The following is a 24,186-nucleotide window of genomic DNA, read 5'->3' as shown; positions in this document are numbered from 1 at the left end:
AAAGAGGTATCTGTGCGATGGACACAAATTACCAATTAGATTAAAGTGGCCTTATTCTTACATCCCTGGGTTATGTGATCATTTATTCAGGTGTTACCAGTATGTGAACAACCATAAATGTAAAACACTCTGATCATATTTGTGAGTTCCCAGCTTCACTGAGAAAATGGTTCAGGAAAGACCCGAATCTTTTACCATTGTGTTGGGTGTCTTTAATTTGTTTGTATTTCTCTATTCCAGTATCGACTGGAATCACATTTGCTTTTTCAATTGAAGGATTTGATTATTTTTGTTTCACTGATGTGAATTAAAATAAACCCACCTGGTTGGTTACATCAGTTCTTCATGTCGCCATTTTTTATTTACACCCAGGTCAAGAGCAAAAACAAGGAGCACATTCTGCAGCAAAATCCCACAGTGGCATCAGTGATCACTGTACTTTGTGTGTAATAGTTTTATATCAGTAACTATTTAATATCTACTGCAAGGTAGCTCTGGACTTACCCCAATCCACATCAACATTTGTGTTTCCAGTGAGAACAATGGAGTTATTTTCCTGCACTTCCCATGTATACAGATTCTGATTTCCTGCTCCAACATGTCTGACTATCAGATAGACAGTGTTATTCAGATGGATCTCATCAGTGTTCTTTCTCCCGTTCTGCTGAGATGAGTCTCTCTGTTTCCAGTGAAGACTAACTGTATCTGAGAGTCTGGAGATGGTACAACTGAGGGTGACGTCACTGCCCATTACAGGCCTCTGGGAATCGGTCTCAACTGTAAAAGCACATATATGAAGCTGATATTTCTCATTAGCTGTGGAACCAAAGCATTAGGAGTTTTCTTTCACTATGAACACATATAATCAGACAAATGCCAACCAGCAGTGCTTAGTGCTGTCAATTGGCAGTTTCTGGATAATATTCATTTGTTCCCCTTCGCTCCCTCGTCCCTCCTCTCCTCTTCTGTTTGCTGCTCCAGAGATCCAGGGTAATGTTCTGGGGACCCAGGTTCGAATCCCACCACGGCAGATCGTGAAATTTGAATTCGGTAGAAGTCAGATGATGACCACCACCTTCTCAAGGCTGGGCTAGCCCACATCCTGTGAAATAATGAAAGAGAAAGGTAAATATTTGAAAAATCGATGTCATCATATTCGGCCTTCACCACAAACTCCATAAGGTGGCCACCAGTTTCATCCCCCTCCATGGTCCTTGTCTAAGTAATATTATGATTCTAGACAAATGCTAATGTTCATAATTAGCACTACTAACCCTTAGTACGTTCACTAGTTGTAATGCACAAAGCATTTTCAGCCACTTGACATGTTTAGTCAGAGATTCACTTTGGGCTGGGTGATTAATTACTGGGAAAACTAAAGCCGTAGTTTCCAATCCCCACTCTAAACTGCGTTCTCCAGGCACTGACTCCATTCCTCTCCCTGACAACAGCCTGCGATTAAGCCTTTCTATTCACAAATTGGTGTCAAGTTTGACCCCTAGATGAGCTTCAAACTGATATCCATATGCACAGATGAACATATGAATTAGGAGCAGGAGTAGATCATTCGGCCTCTTGAGCCTGCTCCACCATTCAACACTATCATTGCTGAACTGATTGTGGCGTCAGCACCATTATCCTGCCTATCCCCAATATCCTTTGATTCCCTTATTAGTCAAGAATCTATCTACCTCTGCCTTCAAGTATTCAATGACCCTGACTCTAACACTCTCCTGGGAACAGAGTCCCACAGAATCATTACCTTCAGAGAGAAAATGTTTCTCATCTTCATCTTAAATGGGAAACCCCTTATTTTTAAACTTTGTCACCTGCTTCTGGTCCTTCCCACAAGTGGAAACATCCCTTCAGCACCCACTCTGTCAAACTGTCTCAAGATCTTTCAATAAGATCATCTCATTCTTCTAAATTCCAAGGTTTCCAGGCCCAATCTGCCCAGTCTCTCCTCATAAGGTAACACCCTCATCCCGGGAATCAATCTAGTGAACATTGCTCTGAACTTCTTCTAATGGCATTAAGTCCTTTCTTAAATAAGGAGACCAAAATTCATGCCATCACTAACACTGCCCACTTCCACTTCTATTTCGTTGCCCAACTTTGCTCAGGTCTCAGCTCAACAACTTCTGAAAACCTTATCCATGCATTTGTTATCTCTAGACTCAATGATTCTAATGCAGTCCTGCCTGGTCTCACACATTCTACCTTCTGTAAACTTGAGGTCATTCATGTTCATGTCTTAACTTGCACTAAGTCCCATTCCCTATCATCCCTGTGCTCACTGATTTACATTGACTCCCACTCGAGCAACATCTCGATTTCAAAATTCTCACCCTTGTCTTCAACGTCCTCCACTGACTCACCTTTCCCAATCTATGGAATCTTCTGTTGTCCCACAATCTTCCAAGATATCTACACTCCATGAATTCTGGTTTCTCAAATATTCCCAATTTTAATCTCTCCAGCATTGATGGCCACTTCTTCAGTTGCCTGGGCTCCTAATTTCTGGAAATGAACTGTCAGCTCTACGGGGATAGAGCAAGGGAATGGGACTAATTGTATTGCTCCATGGAGAGCCAGCAGAGAGTCGATGAGTGGAATGGCCACATTCTGTGCCATTAAGAATTCTATGAACGTAATTTAGTTTTGCCCACCAGAGCGGGCACGATTGTGAGCGGTAGGGAGTCAGGCTGAAATACCTGCATAGGATTCCCAGTTTCAGGAAATCTGTCCCAAGTAAAGTTGAGGGTGTGATGGGCACGATGTGGGATTTCCACTCCCTGACTGCAGTTTGTCAAGTAGACTCATTAATGAGGCTCTTGAAGCCAATGATCCTAAACCCACCAGAAATCAACGGCAGCTCTCTAATTGGTGAACAAATGCTTATGTTAAAACCAATAATGTTGGGTTTGCGTGTGACTTCATTGGGGGGTTCGTTGTCAGACACTCTATGCCTGATTGAGGGACCTGGCATCATGAAGCAGGGTGGGGGAAGCGAGGGCCAAATGCCACACCTTCTGCTTTTGCCTCTGATTGCCCCTGCCCACCCTTCAGGCAACCTCCACCCCACGACCCCCATCCCTCCTCCACTCAGGTGTTCAGGAATCCAATACTGATACTTGAGAAGTCCCAGGAAGCATTACTGTCCGGAGTGCAGTTAGCTTACGGGTGGTATTTCCATCCCTGGGGTCCTAAATCCAGTGGAAGGCCCGATGCTTACCAATTAAGTGCCAAATGAGCACTTACTTGCATCAGTCCTCCCCCACAGGAGTGACGCGGGACTCCCACTGGTCCTCCAACTGCAGGGCAGAACCATTCACAGGAACTAAGTCCTGGCCTATGACTCTCAACTCCAAACCTCTTGCTTTCTTCCTTTAAGACACTCCTTAAAACCTGTCTCTTTGACCAAGGTTTTGATTGTCTGGCCAAATATCACCTTATGTAGCTCAATGCTCCTGTGAAGCACGCTGTGATGGTTTATGCACATTAAGGGTGCTATGTAATTGTAGGTTGTTGTTCTTGTGATAGAGCTGGAGCAAAATGACATGATCCCAACATTGTGTTCAGAATATTAGTGGAATTACTCACAGAAAAACACAATTTGAACCCATTCAAGTGCTTGTGCAACTTACCTTTGATCCCAAATACTTCATACTGTTTCAGGATTTTCTTCCTGGGCTGTGACTGGCTCTAGGTGAACATTCCCGCAAGTTTAAACATGGGGTTTCTGATTCTCAGATTAAGGGTGCCCCAGTCCTCATGGATGCCCTGAGAAATGTCTGGTTTATTAATGTACTCATCACTCCATTGTACAGCCCACCGCTGATCATCTTTGTGAAAAGTTCCCAATTGTTTTGTAGTTTGATTCCCAGAATGTGGTCCCCATTCCCAGATAATGGAGCCATTTCCAGGATTGTCTGGTCCTTTCAATACAAAGAAACCTTCCTCATGGAAAAAATAAATATTATTCTGACTTCCTGCAAGGAAAGGGAATAAATATTTCAAAATCAGAAAGCAAATTTTACTTCCAATTTGTGTAACTGTTAATCCTGTAGACAATTTGTTTTCAATAAGTTGTTATTTATGATTCAGCTCAGATGTGATATAACACATACACACTAGGATAATGTGCTGTGTAGCTGAAAGAATGAAGGTCGTTGTCCCAAAGAAGCAGTTATTATAATGGATTGTGGTTTCTCAGACTTGCTCCCAGTCATCAACCCTTTAAACAAAAGAAACACTCACATTTCCATAGCAATTTGAATGAAAAAAATTCCAAGACACTTACAAAGAGTGGAAAAAGATATAACAGGATTAAAAGAGAAAAATCTCAGCAACACCTTGCACTTATGCAGGACCATAAACATGTCAACATGCCCTAAAGTGCTTCACAGAAGTGGTATCAAACAAAATTTGAAACTGAGTGACATGAAGAGATATCAGGGCAGATGGGCAAAAACTTAGACAAAGAGAGAGATTTTATAGAGCGTCTTAAAAGAAGGAAGTGGGTAAAGAGGCAGTGGTGTTGGGAGAGGGTTCCAGAACATGGGGCCTCGGAAGCTGAAGAAACGTCCACCAATGATGAAGCAGTTAAAATTGGTCTCTCCATTTCTGAAGAAGCCTCATATCAGTCTCAAAATGTTAACTCTGTTTCTCTCTCCACAGATGCTGCTAGAACTGCTGGGATTTTACAGCTCTTTCTGTTTTTATCTCACTTAAAATCAGGGATGCTCAAGAAGCCAGAGTCATATGAGCACTCAGGAAATTGTGGGGCTTGAGGGGATTAATTAGATGGGTGTGGTGGGGTGGCAAGGGATGGGGGTGTCGATGAAGTGAATTATAATCCTAGCCCTTTATGTAACCATTTCAGATCAGGTGTACTCCCTGGATAAACACTCTCACTCGATGTAGGGTAAGAAAGGTTCAACAGAGCCTTAAATAGGTCTGAAACACTGATTTAACTCTCCCTGAGGGGAATGGAAACACCAGAGGATATTACCGTCCTCCATATAACCATTTTAACAAGTTTTAGCTAGAATATAATAACTCAGGTATTATAAGGATCCGGGCATCCCCCTTCAACCTCTCCACTGAAGTGTATATGGAGAAAGCTTTCTGAGTTTGGACACAGAAGACTATGTGAAACAGTATATTTTCTAAATGATATAAAAGTTAATAAAAGAATAGAACATGCAATTCATGTTGAATGGCTGTTCAATCACAACATTACTCGTTCTAGGACAGCTAATATAATCCCATTCCTAATATAGAGAATCCAAGACTTGTTAATGCTTCAGAGAGATATTTAAGATATCCATCCATATTTGAAGTAGTATTTAACTTAAATCCCCGAGTAGAAAGCTACTGAGTTATCAAGATGCCTCTATCCCAATTAAGGGGAGATCTATCCTCACTACATTGCAGCAGCTACTTTTACCTTGAGAGAAGCTGGAGTGAGTCCAATAAATTTAAAATTCTTCAGCGTTGTTCCAATATTTATACCATAAAAGAACTAAACCAGCAGGAAGCACGTTGAGCACTCATTCTGGACAGCATCCTTTGTATTTCATCAACATCCTTCAATCAAAAAGGATACAGAGAGTTGCAGACAGTGGTGACTTCCTTGTGACACCCAGTTTCCAGGATTCAGTTAATGAGTTGACATTCATTGTTACTTTCACTTTCGAGAAACGCATCTCAGATTCTTAGACTTATTTCCCTCAGCCGTCTGCTGGTATGTCAGCCAGAGAGACACTTAAAGTTCTCCGTTCAACTTACAGCATAATGACCAATTGAAATTAAACTTTTGCTTTCTCTGTCTGTGTGGGAGGGCCTCCATCTCTGGACAACTGTTGCTAGGCAACGACACAGTTTTTTTCTCCATTCTTGTTGCCTTTAACTCTCCTTCACAAGTCATAAAAATCTCACTAGAAGCGCAGGTATATAAACAGAGCTTTAGACCTGCTGTCTCCACTGAAAAATGAAACTTGATCCCAGGTTTCACATTTTAACCCACAAATAGAGGTATAGCTTGAACATTAAAGCTAAAACTCAAACTTAAAGATGGACGTTATCCATAATACACTTAAATACATGTATAAGTTACTTAAGTAATGTATATTTCCGAACAATGTACAATCATCAAGCAAAAAAAGTGGTTTCCCTGGGCAGGGCCTTCGCCCAGTAGGAGACCAGGTGACAGCTACTCGGGAGGTGCCAGCACCAAAAAACACCATCGAACTCGAGTTCTGCTTGGAAATGATTAGCTATTATGGCCGTTTTCTCCCAAATTTGTCAACAGTACTGGCTCCACTATATAGTTTACTCAAGGAAAACCACAGGTGCACTTGGCAAGCTCCACAACGACAGGCATTTACGACAGTAAAGCAGTGACTACATTCATCGGCCCTGATGGTACATTTCGACCAAAGGAAAGAAATCATTTTCACCTAAAACACATCCTCTTGCGGAATACGGGCATCACTCTCCCACCAGATGGTGGGATGGCTCCGAGCAGCCCATTGGTTACGTCTCAAATTTGACTCAGCATTGCAGAATGAAGATACTCATAAATTGAGAAAAAGGGCTTATCCATCATATTTGGCATTAAGATGTTCCACCAATGCATCCATGGTTGCCACTTCACCATTGTATCTGATCACAAGCCATTACTAGGCTTGTTTGGGAAGATAAGGCAATATCCCCAATTGCTTCTGCACGCATCCAAAGGTGGGCACTAATCCTAGCTGCTTACAAATATACTTTTATCCACCAGCCGGGAAGCCAGATTGCAAATGCCTACTCACTGAGCACATAATCAAGGCCGACCTGAGCACATAATCAAGGCCGACACTCCAATACAGTACAGGGCGGAGTGCTGCACTGTCAGAGGTGGACATAAGAGATCTCATGACACTATTTGAAGAAGAACAGGGGAGTTCTCCCTGCTGGCCTGGCCAATATTTTACTCTTAACTTCAAAATAGACTAACTGGCCATTTGTCATACTGATGTTTGTGAGACCTGACTGTACAAATTGACTGCTACATTTCATCACACACACTAGTAACTGTACTTCAAAAGCAGTTCATTGGCTGTGAAGTACATTGGGATGCCTTGTGGATGTGAAAGGTGCTATATAAATGCAAGACCTTTCTTTCATTGAATCAGTTTAGTCAGAAAAGTAAAAGCCCATGGGATACAGGGGGATGAGGCAAGTTGGATCCAAAATTGGCTCAATGACAGGAATCAAAGGGAAACGATTGACAGGTGTTTTTGTGAATGGAAACAGGTTTCCAGTGACATTCCACAGGACTCAGTGTTGGGGCCCTTGCTGTTTGTGTTATATATTAGTGGTTTGGACTTAAATGTGGGAGGCCTGTTTGGGAAATTTGCAGATGACACAAAAATCAGTTGCGTATTTGACACTGTAGAGGATAGCTGTGATTTCAAAATGATATTCATGGTTTGATTGAGTGGGAGGAAAAGTGGCAAATGGAATTCAATCCAGAGAAGTGTGAGGTAATGCATTTTGGGATGAGAAACAAAGCAAGAGAATGCAAAATAAATGGGAAATTATTGAGAGGGGTTGAGGAAGTGAGAGACCTTGGAGTGCATGTTCACAGGTCCCTGAAGGTTTCACAACAGTAAAGAAGTGCAATGAGAGTCTAATAATTTTCATAACTTTTCTAGTTCATTGTAAAGTGAATTTATGAGAGTTTGTGTTCTTCTCCCTCTGTATGTGATTTAGTTATATTTTGTAGCTAAACAGGAGTTGTTATAGCAGTAATTTGTAGTTCCATGTATGTGCTTCAAATCATCTCTTTTGTTAATAAATATATTAATTTTAGTTTAAAAAAATCTCTCAAATCTTGGTGGACTTATTACTTCTGAACTCAATGCACGTGTCGCAAAATAAATACAAATTGCAAAAAGGTTGTGACGGCGCAATCAAGTTTCATTCATGGATTTGATCCACCTGGCACATATCATCTGCTGCATGATAACAGAAGCCATGTGGAATGCTTTCTTTTCTAGATGAGGTATGGGATACAAAAGCAGGCATGTAATGCTGAAACTGTATAACATGCTGGTTAGGCCCCAGTCATACTCATGCAATCATACCTTAGAGGTAAGGTACCAGACACCACCATCACCATCCCTGAATATGTCTTGTCCCACCGGCAGGACAAATCCAGCAGAGGTGGTGGCAACAGTCAGAGGGTGTTGCCCTGGGAGTCCTCAGCATTGACTCCGGACTTCCATGAAGACTCATGGCATGAGGGCAAGGAACCTCCTGTTGCTTACCATGTACCATCCCTCCCTCAACTGATGAATCAGTCCATGTTGAACACCGCTTGGAGGAAGCACTGAGAGTGGCAAGGGCACAGAATGCACTCTGTGAGTGGCTCAGCAGCAACATACAGACCGAGCTGGCTGAGTCTGGAAGGATATAGCTGCTAGACCGGGGCTGCTGCAGATGGTGAGGGAACCAAAGAGAGAAAAATATACTTGACATCATCTTCACCAACCTGCTTGCTGCAGATGCGTCTGTCCATGAAAGTATCAGTTTGAGTGACCACTGCACAGTCCTTGTGGAGAGGAGGTCCTATCTTCATTTTGAGGGTACACTACATTGGGTTGTGCGGCACTACCACCGTGCTAAATGGGATAGATTTCAAACAGATCCAGCAGCTCAAGACTGAGCATCAATGAGGTACTGTGAGCTATTAGCAGCAGCAGAATTATACACAACCACAATCTGTAACCTCACAGCCCGGCATATCCCCACTCTGCCATTATTACCAAGCCAGGGGATCAACACTGGTTCAACGAAGAGTGCAGGAGGACATCCTAGGAGCAGCACAAGGCATACCAAAAAATGAGGTGTCAACCTGGTGAAGCTACAACAAGGAATACTTACGTGCCAAAGAACATAAGCAGCAAATGATGGACAGCTAAGGAATTCTACAACCAATGGAACAGATCTAACCTCTGCAGTCCTGCCACATCCAGTCATGAATGGTGGATTAACAACTCACGGGAGGAGGAGGAGCCTCCACAATTATCCCCATCCTCAACGATGGAGGAGCCCAGCACATCAGTGCAAAAGATAAGGCTGAAGTATTTGCATCCATCTTCAACCCGAAGTGCAGAGTGGATGATCCATTTTGGCCTCTGCCAGAGATCCCCAGCATCACAGAGCAAGTCGTCAGCCAATTCAATTCACTCCATGTGATATCAAGAAATAACTGAAAGCACAGGATAGTGCAAAATCTATGGGCCCTGACGATATTCAGGCAATAGTACTGAAGACTTGTGCTCCAGAATTTGCTGTGCCCCTAGCCAAGCTGTTTCAGTATAGCTACAACTCTGACATCTACCTGGCAATGTGGAAAATTGGCCAAGTATGTCCTGTACACAAAAAGCAGGACAGATCCAATGGCCAATTTCCACACCATCATCCTACTCTTGAACATCAGCAAAGCGATGGACGGGGACATCAAGAGTGCTAATAAGCAGTACTTGCTTACCAATAACCTACTCATTAACACTCATTTTGGGTTCCGCCAGTGCTGCTCAGATCCTGACATCATTACAGACTTTGTTCAAACCTGGACAAAAGAGCTGAGCTCCAGAGCTGAGGTGAGAGTGATTGCCCTTGACACCAAGGCAGCATTTGACCAATTGTGGCAGCAAGGAGCCCCAGCAAAATTTGATTAAATGGTAATCGGAGGGAAATCTCTCTGCTCGTTGGAGTCATAACTCACACAAAGGAAGCTGGTTGTGGTTGTTCATCATCTCAGTTCCCGAACATCACTGCAGGAATTCCTCAGGGTAGTGCTCGGCCCCACCATCTTCAGCTGCTTCTTAAATGACCTTTTGTTTAATTCAGTCATGGGATATAGGCCTCGCTAGCTGGGCCAGCAATTATTGCCCAAACCCTAGTTGCCCTTGAGAAGGTGGTGGTGAGCTGCCTTCTTGAACTGCTGCAGTCCATGAGGTGTAGGTACACTCACAGTGCTGTTAGGAAGGGAGCTCCAGGATATTGACCCAGCAACAGTAAAGGAACGGCGATATATTTCCAAGACAAGATGGTGAGTGACTTGGAGGGCAACCTCCAGGTGGTGGTGTTCCCATCTACCTGCTGCCCTTGTCCTCCTAGGAGTTAGTGGTCATGGGTTTGGAAGGTGCTGTCAAAGGAGTCTTGGTGAATTCCTGCAGTGCATCTTGTAGATGGTACACCCTGCTGCTACTGTGTGTCGGTGGTGGAGGGAGTGAGTGTTTGTGGATGAGGTGCCAATCAAGTGGACTGCTTTGCGCTGGATGGTGTCCATCTCCTTCAGTGTTGTGGGAGCTGCACTCATCCAGGCAAGTGGGGTGTACCATCACACTCCTGACTTGTACCTTGTAGATGGTGGACAGGCTTTGGGGAGTTAGGAGATTAGTTACTCAACTTATGATTCCTAGCCTCTGACCTGCTTTTGTAGCTACAGTATTCATATGGCTAATCCAGTCCAGTTTGTGGTCAATGGTAACCCCCAGGATATTGATAGTGGGGGATTCAGTGATGGTATTACCATTGAAAATCAATGGGCGATGGTAGGATTCTCTATTGTTGGAGATGGTCATTGCCTGACACTTGTATGTTACGAATGTTACTTGCCAGTTGTCAGCCCAAGCCTCGGTATTGCCCAGGACTTTCTGTGTTTGGAAATGGACTGCTTCCGTATCTGAGGAGTCACCAATAGTGCTGAGCATTGTGCAATCATCAGCGAACATCCCCACTTCTGACCTTATGATGGAAGCAAGGTCATTGATGAAGCAGCTGAAGATGGTTCAGCCCAGGACACTATCCTGAGGAACTCCTGCTGTCATGTCTTGGAACTAAGATAAATGACCTCCAGCAACCTCAATCATCTTCCTTTGCGCTAGGTATGACTCCAATAGTGAAGAGTTTTCCCCCCGATTCCCATTGACTCCAGTTTTATAGGGGCTCCTTGATGCCACACTCGGTCAAATGCTGCTTTGATGTCAAGGACAGTCAGACTCAGCTCCCCTTGGGAGTTCAGCTCTTTTGTCCATGTTTGAACCAAGGTTGCAGTGCGGTCAGGAGCTGAGTGGCCCTGGCGGAACCCAAATTGGGCGTCAGTGAGTCGGTTATTGCTAAGCAAGTGCCACTTGATAACACTGTTAATGACTCCTTCCATTACCTTAATGATGATCAAGAGTAGACTGATGGGCTGGTAATTGGCCGGGTTGGATTTATCCTGCTTTTTGTGTACAGGACAAACCGAGACAATTTTCCAAATAACCTGGTAGATGCCAGTGTTGTAGCTGTACTAGAACAGCTTGGTTAGGGGTGCGGCAAGTTCTGGAGCACAAGTCTTCAGTACTATTGCAGGAATATTGTCAGTGCCCATAGCCTTTGACGTATCCAGTGCCATGAGGTGTTTCTTGTAATCACGTGGAGTGAATCAAATTGGCTGAAGACTGGCATTTGTGATGCTGGGGACCACCGGAGGAGACCTAGATGGATCATCCACTCGGCATTTGTGGCTGAAGATTTTTTCGAATGCTTCAGCTTTATCTTTTGCATCACTGTGCTGGGCAACTCCATCATTAAAGATGGGGATATTTGTGAAGCCTCCTCCTCCAGTGAGTTGTTTAATTGTCCACCACCATTCACAACTGGATGTTCCAGGAAGCAGAGCTTAGATCTGATCCACAGGTTATAGCCCTCATGTCAAGCTTGATATTTGTGTTCAAGTCCAGGAGTGAGTTACACTCACAAAGAACTCCCCCCTCAGTTAGAACGAGAGTGATGAGGTTCAGATGTTTCCAGGATCAGCTGAGACAGAGAGAGAAGAAGAGATTCTCTGTGTCTGAGGAATGGAGAGTTTCAATTTCAATGTGTGCAGCTGTGAATAACATCTGGTGTGATCATGTTGGGCATTCAGCCTCAGAATTCTGATTGACTGTGGGTCAGAAAACTATTGAAAATGGCTCCACTTTGCTGTTAAAAATAACTTCCTCTGTCTCAGTGAGTTTACCAAGAATGGATTTGAGGTGCACAAAGCAGGAATTTTCCAAGTTTGATCCCAGGCTGTGCTGAGTGACCTCAGGGTAAATTTTCTGATGCTCAGAACCACTGTAGAGCCTCATCCACAGGATATAAAGCTCACTTTTTACTGGCAATAAGACCAATAAGTGACAAGAATTTTCTATCGAGAGAATAAACATCAAGAGCAAACCCTGAGTCACTTACCGCTGGGTTCCAGATAGTATGGGGCAGAAACCTAGGGCTTGTTTTGATGAAATAAAACACAAATCCACTTCCCTCTGCCTCTCTCAGCTTTCAGAATAATCAGTTTCAATGATTTCTCTTCCCTATTCCATCCATTCAATGTCTTCTCTACAACAGTTTTGCCATCACTATCGATCCAAACAAGTCTCATTGATTCAGTGACATCAGAAACAGAGCAAGTCAGGATAACGGTGTCTCCCTCAGTCACCGCATGAGATGGTTCAGCTGTCACTGTGTAAACAAGAAAATAACTTACATTTTAAACACTGACTTGATCATTGAAAACAGCAGCAACATTTTGTCTCCTACCTTTAACTGTGATTAGTTGAATGGTCACCATTTTATATGGTCCCAGAGAACATTTGTAAACTCCAGCATCTTCAAACAGAACAGGGACAATCCTCATACTGAAGTTCGCACCATTAAAATTTGCCACTGTGGGGACCAGTCGATTCTCAAAGTGCACGCTGTTTGCTTTAATGACCTGGGAATTGGATACAGATGCTATTGTTGCCTCCAAAATTGGAAGATGATGTGACATCCAACTCCATGCAGCATAGTGAAAATTACTCTTAAAAAAACAAATCAGGTAGAGTTCACTGTGATCTGTGCCTGATTGATAAAGAGTGTAACTCTCCCCATATAAATCTGTAATAGAGCCACAGAGAGCAATATGTTAGAATTTTTGAATGTGGAGGTACAGAAAACAGTAAAAATAATGAGTAATCATAACTTTGTGAAAATATTTTGTGCTTTGATCATCTAACACTATTGTCAAAGATAAGAGTTGTTTAAACATTGTAAATTAGCTGAATTCAAAATGAAAAATCAATAGATTGTTCTGAAAATAGCATAAAATCTTTTTGAGCTTTAACATTTTTTTCGCTATGAATGACACTATGACATCACATGCCCAAATATTATCAGGTTCTGCCAACAACATCGAGTTCTGCTGATGGGGCTACAGTTTGCATAGAATTTTGCAATGTCCCAAATATGGTTCCCTTCAGGCAAGTGCAGTCCACATTTGTATGTAATAATTATTCAGAAATAGCATGATGCAGAATATCATGACAAAATTCTGCCTCTAGTTCTCCGCTCACTAATATGAAATGGGCAGATACCTGTTCCATGCCCCTGACCCACATAAACAATCCAGTTGCTGCTGCTTGAGTTGCTGTCTTCACAGTGAACATCTGTCTCCTGTTACACTTAATATCTTGTACAGGATTTATACCTGTGCAATTCCTGCATGATTTTTTATTTCTCTATTATCACATTTTTCAAATTTCCTCAGCCAGACTAACCCAAAGTCAATTTATTTGCTCCAGCAATACACGTGCCAGCTGGCAAAATTGGAAGGTTGGGAATCCTTCACTTATTGTCCAGGGAGCAATCATGAATGGGGAATAATAAATTAGCAGCACCTTTAACATCTCACAAAGATGACTTTGCACATGCTATCTGTCCATATTCTAACCCACACTAAATCCTCCTCGAACATCCTCACTAACAGACACTAACTCCCTGTCTCTCAATGCATTAAATCAGAAATCTTCAACATCATCAACAAATCACTCCACAGACTCATCCCAATTTAACTCTGCAATTTCCTGCACGATCTCCTGATCTCCTTCACATTCCCTGTCGTTCTCTCATTGTCCCCTCCCTCTATTCCACAACTGGTATCAAAATCTTCTGTTTCCTTCAGTCTAACTTCCAGTTCTCTCTTCTTGACTTTCTCCACCTCTTCCTTTGTCTTCGCGTGGATGAAAGCCTGTCTCTTTCTCTAAGCTTTCACTCGCCTTTCTGAACATTCTTACTAATTCTGAGATCCACTTCCTCCCTCTTTAGTGAAGAAAATCTTTTCTCTCTTCAAGTCACTCTGTGACTGAAAGAACTTGCTGGTTTTATTAAACAGCGCATCACCATTTATAAAATACATGCTGCAATTCAGATTTTCTACCTTCTGCTGTTGAACTGCCTCACTTACTTTGACAATTCCAGTCTCAATAAGGTGAGAGACAAGAAAAGCAAATATCACTTGTGTCTCATTCCCCAAACTCCACTTTTCTGTCTATAGCTGGTCATTGGTTCCCCATTCAGTTACCTGGATTGTTTCTGTACATTATGTAAATATAAGCTCTGATCCTCTTTTCACTGTCACTCGCATCTTTTCCCCTCGTCCACTCCCAGAGCTGCAATCCCAGTCCCTGCCATGCCCTCTGTCCACCATTACTACTCTACATTCCTAGCACTTCCATCTTTCCCCTTCCCATTCATTGTCATTGTTTCCCTATTCTTCCCTCTTCCCTTAGTCCTGTTCCCAACTCAATGTTTATTTGAAACCTACCACCTGCACCAACTGGAATCACCAAGTAGCAGCAGCACTTGACTAGAAGTGGCACTGAGGGGAGAGAGGTCAGTTTTTTGTTCAATGTTGATATGTATATCAGAACCCCATATTGTGACTGTTAGTATGAAGTGCTCAAGATTCACATGTATGACTACGCTTCTCTGTCCTAGTTTTATGTTAGTAGCTCTGAATATCCCCTATGAGGAAACTGCACTTACATTGGGACACAGAAATATCTGCATTTCCTGTGATAACATTGGATCCATTTTCCTTCACTTCACACACATACAAGTTCCCATCCTCTACTGTAACATGTTTGACCATCAGATAGGCTGTGTCATTTAGTCGGATCTGATCAGTTTTCCTCCTGTTCTGCTGAGATGAGTCTCTCTGTTTCCAGTGAAGACTGACTGTATCTGAGAGTCTGGAGATGGTACAACTGAGAGTGATGTCACTGCCCACCAGAGCCCACTGTGGACTTGCTTCAGCTGTGAAAGACAGATCAATAAGATTTATTGTAATTAGTGGCATTTACAATCCAGTGATTAGGTTCTAACTGATCTTTGGATGTGCTCATCATCAGCGCATGTACCTTCCTACATTAAAGTGTCTGGCCAGATTAAACACAAGTGCATCTTACCAGTAGTACAACACAATGGGGATGACAATTCTCGGTCCCCATCCACCAGCAAAATTACCATTCCTGGAGTCATAGAGTGATTATTATGGTACACATTCATGTTTAATTCATGTTGATTCTGATTTGTGTTAAAGTTATAAAAAGTGAAATCTTGTTGGTAGTTTCTTCTTTAGAAGGCATTTCACACATTTGGTTGTTTTGGTTCCCCACCAGGATCGTAAGAAAATTGGTCTCAAGTCGGGCGTTAAACCTAGTGACTGTAAAAGGGATTCACTGGAACTTTCCAGCATTTAAACAAACAAGACTTCACATTTGCTTTTGCTATATTCTATTGGAAAATTCACCATTGAGGCTCAAGCCTTTGTAGAATGGGTGGATCTAACTATCAGAGACTGAAAACACTTGAGAAAAGACCATTTCGAGGCTGTAGCAGCGCACATGAGAATGAACATAAGATCAGGAGCTAACAAGGGCAGGATCCTTGAAGAATTGTTCAGGCACTTGGGGCCCAAGGAAGGATTATTTCCTTTAAAGATTGAGTACAGCTGACCAGAATTGAAAAAGGAATAGAACTAAGAAAGATTGACTGAGAGAGGGAGTAATCAGCAAGGGAGGAAAAAGATGATCAAAGAGATACAGAAAGAGGTGACATACATGAAGGGAAAGAGGAAGCAAGAGAAAAAAGCTTCAAATGGAGCATGAATTCTGATTACACAAACTTGAGTTGCTGAGGAGAAGTGAGGCTGTCTCAGAAAGAACTCCTCTCAATTTTGGTTTGGCAAAGAATTATTGTTGCCTACCTAAATTTAGTGAGGAATTACTGTAGCTAAAATAGAAAGAAAAACTGAAGTCTAGATTTTGGCAGCCAGTGTAGTGAATGAAAGATACTGCCATTGTTACAAGTTTTACCAGGGCTGGCTGTATCATTTCCTGGGGTGTGTGAGTGTCCGGGTGAAGGTGACTCTGGGGAATTTACGCTATCAGGACTGTCATGAGCTGAAATGTGCCTTTTTGGTGATAACTTTATACTCGGAACTGGGATGGAGTAAGGCTGTTGTCAGAGGCTACGTGATTAAACACTGCATGAGGGAAAGGAGTTAAACTCTACTTGAGGAAACCAGAATTATGAGGGACTTTGGGTTCAGCACATGGTGCCAAATATTCGGGGGGAACTGCCAGGACATTTTTGCAATCTAGCCTTGCTTTATTGGCTATTTAAAGTGCAATTTAAAATGGCAAATGAATACAACTTGTCTCTTCATTCATGACTAATATATGCAGATTTTGGTTTGATTTTACACTCAAAGTTTTTAAAAAGTGAAAACTTGTCCATTGGTTTCTTGCATTTAAGATCATTTGGGAAGTTCGACTCTTTCACATTGTTTGTCTCCATGGGGATTGTAATACACAGAGGCTATTCGGCCCATCAAGCCAAACTTACATAGTTTGGAATGGTATTTATGGAAGCCCAACAAAATCAACAGGTGCTGGCAACTCACTGGATGTGCTGGAAATGTATTACCCATAATATCTGTCACGGAGAAGGCTCCAGTCCTAATCTGTACTCAGCGTGCCCACACCATTACAGTAGGACCACCTAGTGGGCGGGGGTTGGGCTGATTGAGAGGGGCTGTTCAGGAGGGGTGGTCGAGATATTGAGCGGGAGTTGTGTAAGCCAATTAATCATTTAATTGTATTTTATTAATCATTTTTAATCATGTGACCGCTTTCATTTCTTTCATATTAATGAATGTAAACTGGTTATGGTGGAGACCTGTGGGCAGAGATTGTTTCATGGTGGGAGAAGGTGGAGCTACGGAGGGAGAATTCTGACGGAGACATCGCTGATGCTCATATTGAACATTAAAAATAAAGACAGTTTCAACTAAACAGACACAGACATATCAAGGCAGGTCCCTGAGGTGGTGGTTTGCCATAGACACTTCACCTACAGAAACTGAACTAGACGATGCCCAATCGGAAAGTGTGAATGGCCTTCTTCCTGCTCCAGGTTACAGTAATCACACCCATTGTTCGCATGGAGAGACCCCCTGCACCTGCTGAGAGTGGGATATGACCATGTAGGGGTGGTCATGGATGGCCAGGGTAGGATTAATAATCGAATTGGACAGTCTGATTTAAGGAATTGACTTATATGCCAAGGCCCAGGGTCTGAAAGGTATATAAAGACACAGCCCTCAAGGACCTTGTTACTACAGTCGGTAGAGAGGCCTGGTCAGACATTCCAAAGTCACACTGCAAGATCTGTTGAAGGACTGGCCACATGAGATGGACCCGAGGACATGGGATTCCTAAGTAACCAGTATCATTGTGAGTGTGTACTATAGCTTAGAGATTTAATAAAGGTGTTTCACATTGAGTGAAACAGTATCCCCAGTTGTTGTGTATCATTGATATCAACAGTAGAGACAAGAACTTCTGGACCAGAGAGGGTGATCTTACAATTGCAGTGGAGGTGGTGAGTCAGAAGGTAGGATGTTTGGGGGTTCAGTACGATGTTTACCAGGAGTTAGACTTGGCTTTAATTCTGCTTAAATATTTGGAACCAATCAAATTCTCCGATATAAATCGAGTTTCGGATGGTTCTAGGTGCAGGGTTGTTGTCCAATAGAAGTTTCAACTTCCTGAACAACTCCTGTGTAGTCCTTGTCTGGGGACAGCTGGAGGTGGTTGGGGGGGAAGAGGGGGGACGGGGGAGCGGGTAGCGGGTTGCCGAGCACATCTTCTGGGTTACCTCCAGGTTATGAACCACTGGGGAATGTAAATTCCGGCCAGTAACTTTATAAATGAAATCCAGTGTCGGATATGCTTTGTGAACTGCTCTCAATATGTTCCACCAACTTCAAAGATCAATGTGCATGAATCCTCCAGTCAGAGGACTGGTAGCCCAGCAGTGTCAGCAGTGCCAACTGGGCCGTGACCCCCTTTCTAATACTAAAACCCCTCCTCCCCAGGCTGTCACTGAGAAGCCGTCTTCAGTTAGCTGGTGGTTTCTCCACACAGCGGGGAGTCGATCCGCTGATGGCAAAATGCTGATGGCCTGGTAAAATGGAGCTTAATAGGAATTTACATATTCCAATTGGGTTCCCACATCCTTGTGATGGGCAGCTTGCCTGATTCTGGTCCCATCATCAATACAACTCCCCCATGGTCAGGGAGATAATCTACCACCTATCTCTGTCAAATTCTGGGTACACCACTTCCATTCCTGCCTCCTGGGGACAGGCAAAATTCTGCCCTTTGATTCTCAGATTTGGCCCTCTATATCACAATGATGAGAGTTATTAGCACAAGGGAGCTATTTGGTAACAGAATTCAGTACATCTTACAGAGAGTCTGTCAGTGTATAGGCATAATGGTATCTACGGGGTAGATTCCTCAGTTTGTTGTTTCTGGTTAAATTGGCAATATTATTTTATTCATGTTGACCATTTCAATAGAAAGAATGAACAGAATCTTTCCCCTAATAATTATAATGAGGAATGTGCATCGCACTGGCTGATATAAAGCTCCTGGGCTAATTTTCATGCCACACCCCCACCCCCAGCCCTGTTTCCTGGAACCATCCGATCCCTGGGCCATTTTCCTGGAGGCAGCTTGGGAGTCAAGAAGACTACCCAAAGTGGGAGGAGTTAAAGGCCTATCAAGGACAATCAGCAAACTCAGACTGAAATTTTCCAGTCAGTCTGTGGCCTCCTGATGCATGGGGCATCAGCTACCTGCCGGCTACCACCCGGTGTCTGAGCAGGGGGATAAATACTCAAGACTGGCTTTCAGGTCCTCCCCACTTGCATGGCCACAACTGCAGCCATAGGCCACACTGTAGAGGGTTCCACTTCCACAATTGTGATCCAATTGCTGCGACACAATTTTAATTTAAAAGATTAGGAAGTTTGGAGAAGGGACACCTCAAGATGAATGCACCCGCTCTCTCTTACCAAAGCTGCAGACTGCTGTTATATCTGAGCCTCCCATTAGCCCTCAGCTTTGAAAGTCTGGCCACCATCCTCAAATATCAGGCCAGCCTCCTCTCTAATTGACCAAATGAAGGAAAATCACTGCTGGGTGACTGTGTCCATACAGGGCAGGATTGTAAACCCCATATGACCCAAACGTCGGCGTCCTGACCCAAAATCCAAAATCCTGAACCACGTGATCCCAGCAATTTCTAATGATTACACCTGATATTATTCATGGAAAATCATAGTTTTTTTTCTACATTTTGTTCCACTCACCTTTGATCCCAACTATTTCATAACGTTTCAGGATTTCATTTCTTGGCTGTGTCTGAGTCAAGGTGAACAATCCAGCAAATTGAATTATGGGATTGCGAATTCTCAGATCAATGGTATTCCGATCATTTATTATCCTCTGGAAGAACTCGCTGGTTCTAAATTGTCTGCTCCATTTTGCACTCCACCTCCACGATCTGTTTCTCTGAAAAGTAACCAGCTGTTGGATTTCTTGCCCTGAGTGTGGTTTCCATTTCCAGACAACAGGACCATCTCCAGGATTGTCTGGTCCTTTTAGTGAGATATCACCTCTCTTATCCAAAAAATAAATATGATTTGTGTTACCTGTTAGAAAGAGGAAATGTAATTATTTTAATGGTAAATCTCAAATTCTTAATCCAAGTTCTTAATTCAATGTCTGTAATAATTCATAATAAAAGCAGAATACGGCAGAAGCTGAAAATTTGAAATTAAAACAGAAAATACTGGTATTATTCAGCAGGTCTGGCAGCATCTGTGAAGAGAGAAAAATACTTAAAATTTTGGCTGGAATTTGCCGTACCCATTGGTGTCGGGAGCTATGGTGGGCGTGAGTGAACAATATGGTGAGAAGGCCAAAATTCACTTCCACTCTGTTGTGAAACCAGCTTTGCGAATGTCCCCTCCACCCGTCAATGGGTGACCACGTTTCCTGCTGCTGCACATCAGGAATGTCATTTTCATACATCTGCATATTATTATAAGCCCTGCCCACTAGAATCATCCCCCCGTGGTGGATCATCTGGGAATGTCGGCGAGATTATACGCCGACGTGTTTCACGGCAACATGGAAAAGATGGTGCACCTGGTGAGCTGAATTTCCAGAGGAACTCGGGGGCGAGTGTGCACTAACGTTAGACAGCGCTCGCCGGGGTCACCCACTTGACTTGAAGGAACAGCCGCCACACATTCAGGCGAGGGCGCAGGCATTTCGCTATTTCCCGACTGGCTGACTGTGCGGTTCTGGAGCAAGAGCTGTGCTGCTGTTGGTGGAGGGTGGGAAAGCAGCACAGTCTGATGGTGGTGCAGAAGTACATGCGGGGAGCGGGGCAGAGGTGGAGAGAGATGGCCACACATTAGGGAAACATTGTATGAAGTGACCGTTCCTCCACAGCTGAGACAGTTCAGCTGCAGCCACATTGACATGCTTGGAGTCAAGCCTCTAGCTTCTCTTCCCAGTGAAGTAATGCAGAAGCATGAAAGGGCCACCAAATGCTCCTGAAATTTTCACCACTCGGGAACAAACTGCAAACAAATGACAATTTAGTGGACTACAGAACAACTGGATGACTGGGAAAGTCATACAATCTCCTTGCTAAAGCTGGTCATGGAGCAGTAACTAGTGGAGGTGCTCACAGCCCCTTGCAATGTCTTCATTCAGTTTTGGACCAGCCTCCCCCATGGTTCAAGTTAACAGTGCAGCCTTGCAGTGCAGGTTAGGAGAATGCCTGCACCTGAGCTGAGAGCACACCATGCAGTCCCGTTGGCAAAGCGGCTGCCAATTGGTCACGTGGAGTAGGGTGGACATAGGTGGTGTTTCGGGCAGCCATGCAATGCACTGAATTCTGGTCATCCAAGTAGTGGCCAGCAGTCTCCGATACGTGTTAAGGGGCCTTTAGACTTAACCAAGCGAGGTTCTTAGTACACCCATGCTAACCCACGCATCTCTCTCTTTCATCTGGTAGGAGCATGGAGTCTGGTGAACTATCTGTATACCTCGTGAGGCACAGAGAGCAGGGACGAAGGAGAAAAGAGAGTGATGGAGGCATCTGGGTGGGCAGTGGGGGGAGCAGCACCCTCAGGAAGAGGCAGCTGGGGGTCCTGTGCATGGCGCTGATGAGCCACAGTGAGCCTCGCTGATTGGCACCCAACTAGACCCAGGGTCTACAGACGATACTTGTCCTTCCTGCAGATGAGTGAGAAACAGTGTCGCAGAAGACTGCGCATGACCAGGGAACTGATAAGTCACATCTGCCAGTGACTGCAGAATTTGATGCCATGGAGACATGGAGGACATCCACTGCCAGTGGCCTAGAAAGTGACTGAAGCACTCAATTTTTAAGCCAGTGGCTCCTTTCTGGGGTCCTCAGGTGATCTCTGTGGGATCTCACAAGCCTCCACATACAATAGCATCCAGGAGGCATAGATTGGGGGCAGGGATTTAACGTAAGAGGTGGAAGGATAAGAGGGGAGTTGAAGAGAAACATTTTCCATCAGAGGGTGGTGGGAGCCTGGAACTCAGTGTCTGTATGGGTGGTTGAGTCAGAAACTCTCGTAACACATAAGATGCAACATGCCATGGATGCTATATTCATGAAGACACACAGCTTTGTGCAAATCAGGAAAGCCAGGATGAAAGAGCAATGGGATTTGTACAGATCTCAGGTTTTCCACAGGTGCAGGGTGCCATTGACTGCACTGACGGGTACTCAGGTCTACATGGCAACAAGCGGACATCTTTGTCAACTGCAAGGACTTCCACTTGCTGAATATTCAGCTGGTGTGCAACCACCACAAATGCATCCTACAGGTCTGCAGGCAATTGTCAGGGAGTGTCCACAACACCTATATTCTCAGCAGGTCTCAGGCCCCTGACATCTTCCAGGGTCCACAGACTGCAGGGCTGGCTCCTCGGGGACAAGGGTTACCCACAGAGGACGTGGCTGATGACGCCTGTGAGGCAGCCTCAGAATACAGCAGAGCGACGGTATAATGAGGCTCATGCTGCATCTCGCACCTTGGTGGAGCAGACCATCAGGATGTTGAAAGTGAGGTTGTGGTGCCTGGACTCTGCAATATATACTCTCCAGAGGATTTCACGCATCATCATCACTGCTGCGCCCTTCACAACCTGGCGCTGCAACCTGGGGAGGAGCTGCCTGAGGAGAAGATGATTGTCTCTTCCATTGAAGGGTACGTCAACAGGGGTGAGTTTGATGAGGTGCTGGAAGGGGAGGATGACAGCGATGAGTCTATCATGTTGTCCAGGTGAGGCAGGCATGTTCAGGAGGCCCTCATAGCTGCTAGATTCGTGGAGAATGTTGTTGACTTGCCGTGAAGGGGCTCCATAGATCCTCACCTTGCATCTGTGAACATTTGACTCCTGCCTGGCTGATGACAGTGCACATTCCCTCTGTGATAAAGCTCCTGTCATTGGAGAGGCAGCGGATGCCCATAGTCCCTACATTCCAGAAGGATGATGATGACACGCGGTGGAGACACTCCGTAGATCCTCACATAGCTTATGTGAATGTCTGGCTCCTGTCTGGCTTATGGCAACCCTCTTGCGCTCTGTGAACAGGATCATGTCATGAGGATGCTCTAGGGAAACTTTAACTTCTCCTGTTCCTACGGCATCCTTCATGAGTAGAAGCCTCCAGGACCACACTGTCACCGGACACAGATGCTGATGAGATGGTGGGCCAGCCACACCTCAAAGGTGCTGAGAGCACACAGAGAAAATGATGGTACTCTGTGCCACCGGCCCAGGACATTCTGGCAGCAATGATAAGCCCCAGTAAGGTGCAAGCATGACTATTGTTTACAGTGACGGTGAAAGCGCACCATCAGTGTGCTGGGAAGGTTGCATAAGCACAGGGAAGAAGCCCTGGATGAGACACCTGCCTTTATCTTGTGCAGGAACCAAGGTTTCACATCAGAGTGACACGGACACTGTTCATCAGAACAAGGAGCCATAGGCAAGGAGACATTCTTGGGAGTTTATTTACATTCGTGAACATTATGTACAAGTGATTCACACCCAGCCTCTGCTTCCTGGTTGGTCTTAGCTGTAGCTCATTACAGCTGAGCTGTGGCTGTCGCTGTGGTTGAGTTTGGTGCTGCCTGTGGCTGTTCCTGCTGCTGTTTTCCTGTGGCTGTTCCTGCTGCTGTTTTCCTGTGGCTGTTCCTGCTGCTGTTTTCCTGTGGCTGTTCCTGCTGCTGTTTTCCTGTGGCTTTTCCTGCTGCTGTTTTCCTGTGGCTGTTCCTGCTGCTGTTTTTCTGTGGCTGTTCCTGCTGCTGTGGGGTTTCCTGTGGCTGTTCCTGCTGCTGTGGGGTTTCCTGTGGCTGTTCCTGCAGCTGTGGGATTTCCTGTGGCTGTTCCTGCTGCTGTGGGGTTTCCTGTGGCTGTTCCTGCTGCTGTGGGATTTCCTGTGGCTGTTCCTGCTGCTGTGGGATTTCCTTCTAGTCCTCAACTGGGTCAAGAAAACCGCTGCCAAAAGGCTGCTGCTGTTGCTGCTGGTATGACAACCTGCTACTACAGGCAGGGCCTTGTAAGGCCTAGCAAGGCCCAAAGAGCATGGGAGTGGGATTTTGGCGAGGGCCAGAGGGGAGAGGATCCAACTCCAGCTGGATAGGGAGAACACTTGCTGCAGGAGGTCGGTGCCTGGGAAAGTAAAAAACTGTCTTTTGTCTGTCTGGTTGTCTGGTTGTCCGGGCAGGGAGGGCTGTGAGAAACTGAACTTTAAGGGAGAGGCGACCTGTACCCTACTCTGCCCTCCCTTGCCTCGCCTGGGTTAGCCAGCAGTGCCCAGAGGCAGCTGCATCTACAGACATTTAGCATCATTCCTGAACAATGA

This window comes from Carcharodon carcharias, chromosome 8 (genome assembly GCF_017639515.1).
Source record: "Carcharodon carcharias isolate sCarCar2 chromosome 8, sCarCar2.pri, whole genome shotgun sequence".
NCBI lineage: Eukaryota > Metazoa > Chordata > Chondrichthyes > Lamniformes > Lamnidae > Carcharodon > Carcharodon carcharias.
This window is presented reverse-complemented; position numbering follows the sequence as displayed.